This window comes from Nicotiana tomentosiformis, chromosome 12, assembly GCF_000390325.3.
Source record: "Nicotiana tomentosiformis chromosome 12, ASM39032v3, whole genome shotgun sequence".
NCBI lineage: Eukaryota > Viridiplantae > Streptophyta > Magnoliopsida > Solanales > Solanaceae > Nicotiana > Nicotiana tomentosiformis.
The window spans coordinates 132,165,322-132,178,848 of record NC_090823.1 but is presented as its reverse complement, the minus strand read 5'-3'; the positions used below and the strand labels follow the sequence as shown (position 1 = coordinate 132,178,848).

The following is a 13,527-nucleotide window of genomic DNA, read 5'->3' as shown; positions in this document are numbered from 1 at the left end:
AGAAACTCCTCTATTTATAGCAAGAAATCCTTGGCCTAATAATGGATATTATGTCATGGCAAATGTCATGATCCACAAATTTGTTATAATAGATATTATGTCATGAAAAATGTCATGAACCACAAATTTGTTATAATGGATATTATGTCATGGCGAATGTCATGAAAATTTGGCCATATTACATGACATATATAGTGTTAAAGAATACAATATTCAACTAAAAGCTGAAAAAGAAAAATAAAAATACTCAACTAGATTTTAACTTGAAAAAACAAAGCAAAAGTAACATTTCTTTAGCAAAAAATATCTATATTGCTCGGAATCTCCTAAAATATCTCCGTGTATTTGACAGATTCTCCAAATATAGTGTATTTTTGAAGAATTCGACATGGGTGCGGCTTTGAAGAGTTCGCGCAACATAGGAAATCATTGTAAGCACGGGCTAACGAACAAAAACTAACTTCATAACTATGAGTATTTCTTGATAAAAATATTACTCATTTAAGCGAAACAAATTCCAGTTTAACAATCCAAATCATAATATAACTATTTAGACGACTAAAGTTTATCAAAGACTTCTCCAACTAATAAAGAGGTCAGTCTAAGGGTGGCAAGTGGGACGGTCCGGGATCGGCTCGGTACCTCGGGCCGAACGGGCCAGAACCGGTATTCGTGGGCCTAGTTCGGGCTTTTGGGTCGGTTCTACAATTGGGACTGCTGGGACCGGGACCGTTTGGGACCGGGACCGGACTAGTCCCTGGCGGGCCAAACGGTCCCAACTGTCAAATTTCAAAAAAAAAATCTGTAATTTAAAATCTAGCCATTGGGGGCTGTCACAAAATAGTCGTTGGCTATTTACAAAATAGCCATTTAACCCCCCAACTTTGTTTTAACCCCAAACTTTTATAATTATACTTTTTCCCTATTTTCAACTATAAATACCTCCTCATTCTTTTATTTTTCTTACAAAATCATCAATCTATCACAATCTCTCTCTAATTTTCTTCTATAATTGCTACTATTGCTTACTTTATTGTTACAATTTGTGAAAAATTATGAAGTTGGTGAATTGAAATCTTCAAGTCTTCAACGATAATCAATTTTTAATAAGTTGTTCGTCAATTCGGTAAACTCGTTCCAACTCTTAAGTTTTAATATAATAGTTTTGTTTATTTTATTTATTTTCTATTACTTGAATTTTAGCACATCTTGATTAGTTTCTTTTTCTTCTCAATGGTGGTATTAGCACCTTGTTGTGCTCATTCCATAGGGGGAAGGAAGACTAAGAAAGATATTGCCATATTTTTTTAATGCTATAATAAAATTACAAGGCATTGCTTTGAATATCTCTTTACAATATTTTTGTCTTTAGACTTTAAATTTGGATTAAAAAAAGTAGGTCACAATTCTATAATAAAATTTACAAGGCATTGTCTTAGATATTTTTTTTAACATCTTTTTGTCTCTAATTTCTATTTTATTTTTAAAAATAAAATTCGTTGAGCCCACTTAGCTTGCGGGCCGAGACCGTTTAGCCCGGGAGCATGAGTTCGTGGGTCCGGTGCCGGGCCGGTTCCTACCAAAAGACCGTTTGGCCCGTTTAATTTGGGACCGGGACCGTTTGAACCGGCCCACTTGACCCGTTTAGGGCCCGAACCGGCCCACATGCCAGCCTTATGTTAGTCTAGTATTACTAGCACAAGATTTAGAAAGCTATAGTTAAACTGTCTCTTTCCTTGCCTCCCATTATGCTTCATCTGATTCAGCTTAGCAGATAAACAAACTGCAAAATAGTCTAGAAAAAAGAAGAAGATAAATTAGCCATCAAGTTAGATGCAAATCAAACCAAACAAGTATTTGTACCCGCGCGTTGCGCAAAAAATATTAAATATATTTATTCATAAGAAACTATTACTTGAAAAATACGGTAGAAACAAATAAGCATTCAAATGCTATTATTTATTGAACATGTAAATGCATTGGATATGCATATATTGAAGTCGTGAGGAAAAACACATATCCAGATATGGTATATATGTAGTTATCTTAGCTTCATCGGGATAGATGTCAATGTCAAAATCCTGTCAAGTAAGCCAATCAGTCATGAATTCATATCCAACAACAATAACAATAAACCCAGTGAATTCCCATAAGTAGAATTTGTGGATGAATTCATATCCAAGTTGTAAAAAAAATGGTCTAATTGAATTGTACAAATTTGTCCAGATTTTAGTTAAACAGAGATAAGTTAACAAACAACAACAACAAACCCAGTGTAATCTCACAAGTGGGGTCTGGAGAGGGTAGTGTGTATGCAGACCTTACCCCTACCTTTAGGAAAGCGGGGAGATAAGTTAAAGTAAGCGAAATTCAAAGAAGTTGATATTCAATTTAAGTGAAGAATTTCAATTACATGGAGCTAAAATGCTCTTTTAGTATTTGGTCTCTTAACTTAAAAAGAAGCAGGAACTAATCAAGGAAGAAGATTCACTTAAACTAAAAGCACCACAAAAACATACATGAATTCCTATATTTGCTTTAAAGGTAACCTAAAATAGTTACTTGTAAGTAAAGCCCACGATCTTTGCATGGCAGATCTAGGATTGTAATTCTATGGGTTTAATTGTCACGACTCAAAATCTCACCCGTCGTGATGGCGCCTATCTCAATACTAGGCAAGCCGAAAATCTCAATAAACCACAATTTCTCTTAAGTTTGAAAATATAATATTTCAATAAAATCCACAAATCTTACAATTACCGATAAAACCACTCCCAAAACCTGGTGTCCCTGAGTACATGAGCATCTAATCTGAATACAAGTTTGAAAAATATGGTCTATAATAGTCTGAGACCAAATACAATACACAAGGAGATAGGGAAGAAGAGACAAGGCCTGCAAAACACGGCAGCTATCTCTGAATCTCCAAAAAAAAGTCAACTGTGCAAGAGAATCAACACTCGCTATGACCGGGAATACCTTGATCTGCACACGAAGTGCAGGGTATAGTATGAGTACAAACAATTCATTAAGTAACAATAATAAATAAAGAACTGAAGATAGTGACGAGCTACATAGCTATAGTTCATATTCAGTAGTTCCAGCAAAGAATAGACATGCTTTCAAATCTAACAGTTTAATGTCAAATCAATTTTATACAGTTCATGTAATCCGTATATAAAATCTTTCAGAGATTTCACAACAATGACAGATAGCAACTAGGTACAACAACAAATGAAAATCAAGTACAACCTCTCAGGACAACAATCACTCACTGGGCTCCCAGCCCTCATCACTCGTTGGGCTCCCAGCCCTCATCACTCACACTCAATGGGTACCCGCGCTCACTGGGGGTCTACAGACTCCGGAGGGGTTCTTACAGCCCAAGCGCTATAATATGCACAACAATTCACGTGTTGCACGGACAACTCACATGCCATAATATAAATATCTGGATACGTACGGTCAACTCACGTGCTATAGTATAATATAAGGATCTGCACGGTCAACTCACGTGTTGCACGGCCAACTCACGTGCTATAGTATAATATAAGGATATGCACGGCCAACTCACGTGTTGCACGGACAACTCACGTGCTATAGTATCAATATCTCACAATCAGGACCTCGGCCTCTCTCAGTCATAAATCTTTTCAATCTCTCGGGCTCTTAAGAATCATGAAATCAGTCCAAACAACAATGATATGATGTATCAATAATAATAATAGAGACTGAGATAAAATATGCAAGTAAAAGCTGAGACTGAGTACATATAGCATTTAGCAGACAATTCAACAAGTACGCGACCTGTGTAGGTCCCAACAGTACTATCACATAGCCTAAGCATGATTTCTAACATGATTTACAGTCAAATTTTATCAATACATAGAGAGCATATAGCAAAGAATAAATTAATCAACTGTACAGTTTACCGGGACGGACCAAGTCATATTCCCCTCGGTGCACGCCCACATGCCTGTCACATAGCATGTGCGTCACCTCCAAAATAATCGCATGATACCAAAATCCGGGGTTTCATACCCTCAGGACCAGATTTATAACTGTTACTTACCTCAAACTATGTAATTCTTTATTCCGCTATGCCTTTGCCATGAAAGTTGGTCTCCGAAAGCCTCGTATCTATCCACAATTAATTCGATTCAGTCAATACCAATTATTGTAATTAATTCCATAAGGAGATACTAATTTTCCAATAAAATCCAAAATTAACTCAAAAATCGCCCGTGGGGCCCACATCTCGAAAAACCGATAAAAGTTACAAAATATGAATGCACATCCAACTACGAGTCCAACCATACAAATTTCACCAAATTTTGACATCAACTCGACCCTCAAATCTTCAATTAAAGTCTTTGGAGATTTCTATCATTTTCAACCCAATCTTTACCCATTTGAACTCAATAATCTTTTTATAAACCTTATTTATATGTATAAATAATACTATTACACCCAAGAATCATACTCTTAATCACCCATCTTTATCCAAACTCGAAATTGAAGACTATGGCTTAGAACCTTATCTCTTGGGTGAAGATCTTGTGATATTTCATTGTTGGATTTCAAAGCTTGAACAAGATCTTGATGAACAAAGCACTTGAGCTTCTTCCTCTCTCTAGAACACTCTCCCTTCTCTTTAAAAATGTCATATTTTTGCTCCAAAATGAGTCCCAAAGCCTATTTATCAAAATGGGATCGGGTTATGAAAATAGAAAAATTAACCCTCCGAAAGCAGGTCTGCGGTCGCATAATAGACCGCAGAATGGGTATGCGGGCCGCAAAGTTGATCGCAAAATCGGTGCCCAGAACTGGGCTCTTCTGGTCCATTCTGCGACCAGTTTGCGGTCGCAGAAGCAGTTTTGCAATCGCATAACTATTTTGCGATCGCATAATTGGTCGCAGAATTAAATTTTTCCAGCCTTTGGTAATTTGGTCATAACTTTTTGTAGGAATATCCAAACGACGAACGGTTTAAAGCGTTAGAAACTAGACTCAAAGATATTTCATTGGATAGGTAATACACCATATAAAACTTCGTATCATGAGAGTTATGCTCATTTGAAGTTAGGTCTTGTGCGAACTCGCTTGAACTTTAGTCTATTATAAAATTTCCAACTTCTACATTCGATGCCGAAACCTATCGAATCAAGTCCGATTGACCTCAAATTTTGCACACAAGTCATAAATGATATAATGAACCTATTCCAATTTCCGGAATCAGATTCCGACCCCGATATCAAAATGTCAACCCCCGGTCAAACTTTTCAAAACTTTAACTTTCGCCATTTCAAGCCTAATTCTACTGCGGACCTCCAAATAATTTTCCGGACATGCTCCTAAGTCCATAATCACCATACGGAGCTATTGGAATCATTAAAACTCTATTCCGGGGTCGTTTACACATAAGTCAACATCCGGTCAACTATTTCAACTTAAGCTTCCAACATGAAATTTATTCTTCCAAGCTAACTCCGAAATACCTTAAAACCAAAATCGATAATTTACAAAAGTCATAATACCTCGTAGGAAGTTATGCAAGACCTCAAATAGTTGAAAGGAGTATAAATACTCAAAACGAATGGTCGGGTCGTTACATTAATATGTGAAGTTTTTTGCATGGAACCCATTAAATTTTAAAGTTCTGGGTTCATATTTACTATTTATTACAATTTTAGTAATTTTAGTAATTGTTACACATAAAATTATGCTCTGCGCCAAGTGTATGGAGCTTGGCATATCTGTAGTACTTAGATAAGAGAGGTTGGTCAGGGTAGGCATTGTGGCTTTGGCAGAGAAATGAGAGCTAAGAGTAGCGTTGTCAAATGGACGGGATGAGTTAAACTTGGATGTCTCGAAACGGGCCAGGTCATTGAACAGATCATAACCCAACCCGATCAATATGTGTTGGGTCAAGCTGGGTTAACTAACGTATTATGACCTAACCCATTCGACATGACCCAACTATTTTTTCCTCAACCATACTTAATGGGTTAAAAGGGCATTGAGTGATATTGAAGAATGATCAATTACTGTAAGAGTATGTATTGGTACTAAGCCTATTTAACGGGCCGAGTTGACCCATTTCTGAACCGGACCGGTAGTTAGGGGACCGAGTGGGATAGGTTAGGGGGGTTGGTCCATATAAAAAAAATTTGATTAATTGGACCGGTCAAGAAAAATTACTGTTGAATCAGTTAACAGGCCCGGCCCGGTTCAACGGTGATTTTCTTTTTTAAAAAAAAATTCATTTGACTGTTGGTAACGGTCAGCTTCCAATTTGACCGTTGCCCAACAGATATTTTGCAAGAATAGCTCTTTTTTGGGCAATTATTTTAAAAAATAACACTTTTAATAATTACTGATTTAGCCCTTTGAAAAATTATAAATACACCCCATCTTTCTCATTTCTTCACTCATCTCTCATTTCTCAAACTTAAATTCTCAATTCAAGTTAAATCATGCCCCGTGATTCTAGAGTGTGCTCATATGTTTGGGAACATTTGAGGTGGTATAAGAATATGAAGAAGTTCACAAAGTAAAGTGCAAGAACTGTGGTCGAGTCTTAAATCTTCGTCAAAAATAGGAGGGCACAGGCTGTTTAAGGAGGCATATGAAGAGTTGTCGTGAGCGTTCTCCAGAAATTCGTATTTAAGATTTTAAGTTGATTTGAGACAATTTATGGTATTTTAAAATTATTATACATATTATGCTTAATGTTTTAGTTTGTTAGATTAATTTGAAGTATTATTATGCAATGAAAATTTGAAATGAAACTATGAAAGCCTTTGCATTTAACACTCCAGAAGATGGCCAAGAAGGTCATATTGATTATGAAGAACTTACTAAGGCAATGCAAAACCTTTGAAGTTCTAGATTTATATTTAATAATTAAACTTTGAATTTACTCTTTTTTCATTAATTTAGTTGTTGTTAAATGTAAACTTTAATTTGCAAGTTTGAACTTGCAAATTATAAGTGCAATTTTTTTTCATCTTCATTGTATTCTATTATCTTAAATTCTTAATGAAATATTCAAATATAAGAATTTTAAAGTCTTTGCATCCTTTATTCAAACACTCTTTTTATAAGATTATTTTTTTGTTGTATATTTTTACTTTAGTTATACAAAATATTAAAAAAAAAAAAAAAAAACCCGGCCCCTTAGGCCCGGAACCATTCCGATTCAATTTTTGACTGGATGGGGCCGGACCCGTTAATCACGATTTGTAAAACTCTGAACTCAGCTCGGATTGGTGACCGGATGGTCACTATTTTTCTCGACCCGGCCCGTCTCACCCGTTTGTCACCTTTAATGGCCGGTCACTATTTTTCTCAACCCGGTCCGACCCACCTGTCTGTCACCTTTAATTGGTACCATTTGGTCCAATCTTCCTTTCTCCTCAACCATACTTAATAAACAATACATGCTCTTTGCAGTAATTAATCATTCTTTATCACACTCAATGCCCTTTTGAAATATCAAAGCAAGTTCTTTTTTAACTTTCTTATTCTCTTTGTTATTATACCGGTCAAAAATAGTTTTCTTGTTGATAGTGGCAGAGACACGTGAGGAGTTCAGAATATAAAGAAATACAAACGTCGAAGAAGCCAAGAGGATCCAACATCTATATATATATATATATATATATATATATATATATATATATATATATATAAACAATTGAGCTTGCATATATGACATAATTTTCTGCAAAGGGGTTTCGGATGAACCATCATGTACCTCCCCTCCCTCTGCCCTTACTTGTTGGGTTAAGACTTGATTTTCACATGAGATTTTATCTACTTACTTCGATTTCAGGAGGTTAAATAGCTCGTATAAAAGACGAAAAAGTTTTTGGCTTTTTTTGAGCATAAAAGTTTTACAGTAAGCACCACAAAAATAAAGGCGGCCTGATGCAGAAAGCATCTTGCATTTACGCAGGGTCCGAAAAGGGCCGCAACCCTAGAGGTGTGACGCAAATAGCCTACCCTAATGCAAGTATCAGTGGTTGCTTTCACGGCTCAAACCCTATCACACATAGACAATATTACCGTTCCTGCGTGCAGGTGTTGTGTGTGTGCATACATATAATAAAAGGAGAAGTGAAAGAAACAAACATCGGTTCACAAATCTGACGGAAGTATCTCGAATAAATTTTGCAAAATAGATCGCGATGCTCCATTGAAGCGCCTTGGCCCTTTGGGCATAAAATCTTCGTCATTCCATAGATCCTCATAGCCAAATACTGTGGGGAAGCTCCCGTTTTAAGGGACTTTGTTCTTCTGTAGAATTTTGCTTCTTCTCCGGCGAAGAAGATCCAGTGTCGGCCATTGCGAGTTAAACCTTAATACCAACAAATTTCACATTTATGCTTCTCCTTAACTTGATTTTTCTTATATATCGGGTTCATATACTTTCTTTGCCTGTTTTGTCCTTATATTTTGCTTTATTACCTTCCTTAACCCCAATCAATATGTTATATCTATGAATTACCAAAAATGTTTTATGTTATGTTATGTCTATGAATTATCGTCGCTTTCTCTACTCTTATTGCTTTGTTTTATTTTGTTTTCCTCTTTTTAGCTTTTAAGGGAAGTTTTTTTTTTTAAAGCAAATATACCCCTAGGTTATTTGTCTAGTGGCTAATATATAAATAATAATCAAAAACAAGGATCCGATGTCTACAATTTGTCCAATGAAATCTAAAAAATGTTGAACTAAAGCTACTAAAAAGAAAATAGCTAACTATTACATATGAACTCATAGCCAACTCCCCACATATGATGGTGTGTGAATCCACGAGCCAAGTGCAAAACTTCAATGTAGCACCTCTAATGCTCTCACCGGACGCCAAGTTTTGCGTTCCAAAGGACAAGGCAAATGTGAATCTCCAATAACCACCACCAACTTCTGAAGCTGTCCAATCCAAATAAAATAGCAATGCATAGGAAGACATAGACATATATAAAATAATCTTCTTTCTAATACCCAAAGATGCTCTCACATTGGGCCTTAAACGTGAACTAGTAGTTGGAATCAATTCAAGACAAGCTGCAATGAAGCTTGTATCCTGCAATTGTAATCTCATGCTTGCTTTGCCATGCCTCCTCCAGAATGGACATGTGACCATGTCAATACCACTGGAAGAAGACATGACATTACAAAGCATATAAACATCAGCTCTTAGTTCATGTAATCCCATTGGACCCCGTCCTTGATTTTTCAGAATGGCCTGCAAAACTGAAGTGCAAACAATTGTGTACTCCCTATGAGCAAACTCATATATGGCTGTGCAAAGCACAGCACAACAGATTAGCTTCCTGCTCATTGTCCTACATTGCCATGTACAGTAGCACCAGTAGCCTATTGCTTGCATGACAAACCAATTCCAAGCACTGCTATAACATCTCCATGCTGGGCATGTAATCATGTCAATATCACTGGACAATGCCATAACAATACCTAGATAATCAATGAAAAATAACAAACATCTATTGGAATCCTGGTTAATTGTACCATTTAACTCCTTAGAAAACAGTGTTGGATAAGGATGAGATTCAATGTGTAAACCTAATCTTATTCCCAGCTTATTACACAAACATATACCTGGATATTTTATTAGGAACTATGACTCTTTGTGATCTCATCTGCACACAAACTAGCTGCCTACTTTTATGGCATGTTCCATACACCCCTAGTTCACTACCAGGATGAGCATGAAACCATGTTAATACCACTAGAAAGTGCCCTAGCAATATAGAGAAACATGTACCAACTAGACAATAGGCAGCAACTAATAATGTAATGACATACCTCTCCATTAGTCTAGTGCTTTCCTTTTAGCAACCCTAACCCTAAGATTAAGGACCTGCGACTTGTCAAGATTGATTAGTTTCCTTCCTGCACTAGGCAGTTCAGAGAATAAATGAAAGTGAAGTGTACCTACAAAAGAAAACACAAGATTAGCCGAAACATCTGCCATTGTATTGCCTTCCCTTAACACATGCTGGAATATGACATTGAAATGCTCCTTTATATCCTTAATCTTATGCACCTCAGCCACAACACACCATGGGGGATCCCATTCCCCATCTATAATCTTTCTCATCACAAGTGAATCAGTTTCCATAGTAAGAGGATGTAGGTCATGTTCCATACAGTATTGTAGTCCATCTCTGATTGCCTTAGCCTCAACTACTATACTAGTTGTTTCCTCCAATTGTTGTGCCCTAGCATATACCAAATCTCCTGTACTATTCCTGACACAAATACCTATAGAACTAGGTCCAGGATTCCCTCTTGAAGCCTCATCTGTGTTGCACTTGTACCATCCATTATATAGCAGTTGTCATGTTACTCTTTTTTCACTATAATTGGCGTGTAACCCTCCAAATATCTGATTATATCTGGCCAAAGAAAAGGCATGTGAGGCAGCCAATTATACCTAGTCTTTGCCAGGAAATGTAGTGTCTTATTAATCTCATGAATCACCCTATGAGCTGACACTGATCCTCCATTCCTGTTGGCATTTCTCATCTTTCATAATTCCCAAGTTATTATTGCTGGAGCTGCCTGATATAGGGGTTTTAACTTTGGACAGTAATCAGCATTCCACCATGCCCTAATCATTTGTTTCACTTGTATCAATGGAACAGTGATACCTGTTGCACCTAGAAATATTTTCCAAACCCTAGAGGATGTAGTTCCTATCAAGAAAAGGTGATCAAATGATTCCTCCTAAGGGTTTTGGCAACACTAACACCTGGACATAAATATGTAGCCTTGCCTTATCCACATGTCATCAGTAATCAGTTTCATCCTCCCTAATCTCCATAGAAAGAATGATATCTTGAAAGGTAATCCCTTAATCCACATGTTCTTAAATTCTGGATTTGGATCTGCTATATGCCTCACCAATTGCCAAGCACTGCTCAGTAAATTTGCCTGAAGCAGTAGGTTTCCACCAAGGCCTATCCCAGAATCCATCACTGTCTTCAGGAAATGTGTGGTCTATCAGCTCCACATTCCATCCATCATTCATCCATCTTCTTGCCTCAGTTCAACAACTTCTTGCAGCTCCTCATTGATGTGAAAATCTAGAGGTACTAGATGATATAGGGCTCCTAGACCAGTTCAGTTTTCATGCCAAACATTAGTGATTCCAGACTTCATCTCCCACCAAATCTCATGCTCTACTTCTTGTTTAGCATTTAACCTCTGCCTCCAAACATGTGAGCCTTCCCTAAACTGCACAACAAACTGTAGGCAATTCCTTTTTGCAGTACTTATTCCACATGAATTAGACCACAAAGATTTTGTAGTCCTAAATCTCCACCATAGCTTTGCAAACAGTGCCTTGGACATATCAATAAGTGATCTGAAGCCTAGCCCTCCTTCCTCCTTTGGAAGACACATGTTTTGCCAAGATGCCCAGTGCCTGCTTCTCCCTTCCTCTTTTGTACTCCAAAAGAATCTTGCAAAATATTTATGTAAATGTTCTATGATGTTCTTAGGTGGATCCATAACTGAAAGCATGTGAATAGGCATGCTCTGAAGAATATTGCTTATCAAAGTAGCCTTGCCTCCAAAGGATAGCAACTTCCCTTTCCAAGAATGCAACTTTGTCTTCACTTTTTTAATGAGATCATCATAATAATCCTTCCTCCTCCTTGTATAGAAAATAGGGTACCCAAGATATGTAAAAGGAAATGTACCCCTAGTGAAGCCTGTGATATCACCAACTGTTTGGAACAAAGCATGGTCTGCCTTAGAATGCATGTAATATGAACTTTTTGCCTTATTGATCAGCTGCCCTGAAGTCTTCTCATAATCATTCAATACTGCCATGATCTTCTTCAAGAATATTGGATGTGCTGATGCAAAAATGATTATTTCATCAGCATATGCAAGATGATTCAATGGGTCAATCTACTTTGGCATCCCAAATCCTACAAATGATTTGTCATCAAACTGCCTGTTTAATGACCTAGATAGGACCTCAGCTGATAGGATGAACAAAGCAAGAGATAAGGGATCTCCTTGCTTCACTCTTCTAAAAAATTTGAAGAACACTGAAGATTGGCCATTCACCAATATAGAATACCAATTATTAGACAATAGACTCCATATCATATTAATGAAATGTTTCGCAAATCCCATTTTCTTCAAAACATGTAGCAAAAACTTCTAGGAAACCCTATCATATGCCTTAGTCATATCAAGCTTTATGACTACATTTGCTGGCTTTGCCCTCAATCTAATATCAGTAACAATCACTTGAGTTAGGAGGATGTTCCCAAAGATACTTCTACCTTTCACAAAGTCGGATTGGTTGGTTGATATCAATGAAGGCAATAGACTTTTATAACCTATCATGCAACACTCTAGACAACACTTCGTTAATGAAATTATTTAGGTTAATTGGTCTCAACTCTGAAAATATTTGAACCACTGGTTTCCTTGGCAACAGAACAAGATTAGTGTGAGTAATGGATTTAGGTAAAGTAGTTCCCCCATAAAAATGTGCACCATATCATGAATATCCTTGTCAATAATGTCCCAGCATTCTTGATAGAAAGTACCAGTAAATCCATCTAGACCACTGGCACTTTCACCACTAAGTGCAAATACATTATGTTTCACTTCATCCAATCTAGGATATCTGAAAAGATTAAGGTTCTGCTCCCTTGTCACCATAACTGGTACATTAGCTAATAAGGAGAAATCAACAGGATCTTCCTCGTGTGAGAATTGCCTCTCATAAAACTCCACAACTGCCTTGGCCAAAGCCTCTTGATCTACAATCCTCGATCCATCACTGACTTGAATCCTCTTCATCTTTAGCTTTTGCCTCTTGCCATTCACATGATTGTGAAACAATCTAGTGTTCATGTCTCCTTCAGTAAACCATGTCATGCCAGCCTTCTGCTTCCAATACTGCTCTTCAATACTTAGGTATCTTTTCAGTTCACCTTGTGCTTTTTGAAGGACAATCCTATTCTCCACTGTGGGTTCTTCCTCAAACAACATCTCTTTAACTCTTACAATATCCTCCCTAATTGCCAGCTGCTTGAAACTATCCACATATGTGTCCTTGCTCCATTTTGACAATGCAGCTTTCACCCTCTTCAACTTTTGTTTGAACATGAGAAAAGGATCTCCCATAAAATCTGTCTCACAACATCTTTGAAGTTCTCATGATTTGTCCAGAAGTTTAAAATCTTAAAAGGCTTGATATAATTAAAAATTTGTTCCCCACAACTCATCAACAAATGTGCATGATCTGAGCAAGTTCTGATGAGGTGTTCAACTTCAATATTAGGAAAAATATTTTGGAAAGGTAGATTGACCAAAATCCTGTCCAACCTCTTAAAAATACACTCAGCATTGGGTCTCCCATTCCACCATGTGAAAGGACTTCCTTTGTATCTGTAATGATCCGGCCTATCGTTTTGAGAGTAATAGCCCCTATCCCCCTATTTACTGCTTCTCCCATATCTATTTCTGCT

The 13,527-nt window shown here is 37.0% G+C and overlaps 1 long non-coding RNA gene across 1 annotated transcript; it reads right to left on the bottom strand.

Annotated features, from left to right (window-relative positions):
* Nucleotides 1-2,703: 2,703 nt before the first annotated feature.
* Nucleotides 2,704-8,396, bottom strand: LOC138903531 (uncharacterized). Its single transcript, XR_011412726.1, has 3 exons — nt 8,137-8,396; nt 4,073-4,140; nt 2,704-2,985 (listed from the first exon to the last, which is right to left on the bottom strand). It is a non-coding gene; the product is annotated as an uncharacterized lncRNA (long non-coding RNA).
* Between the last annotated feature and the right edge of the window lie 5,131 nt (nt 8,397-13,527).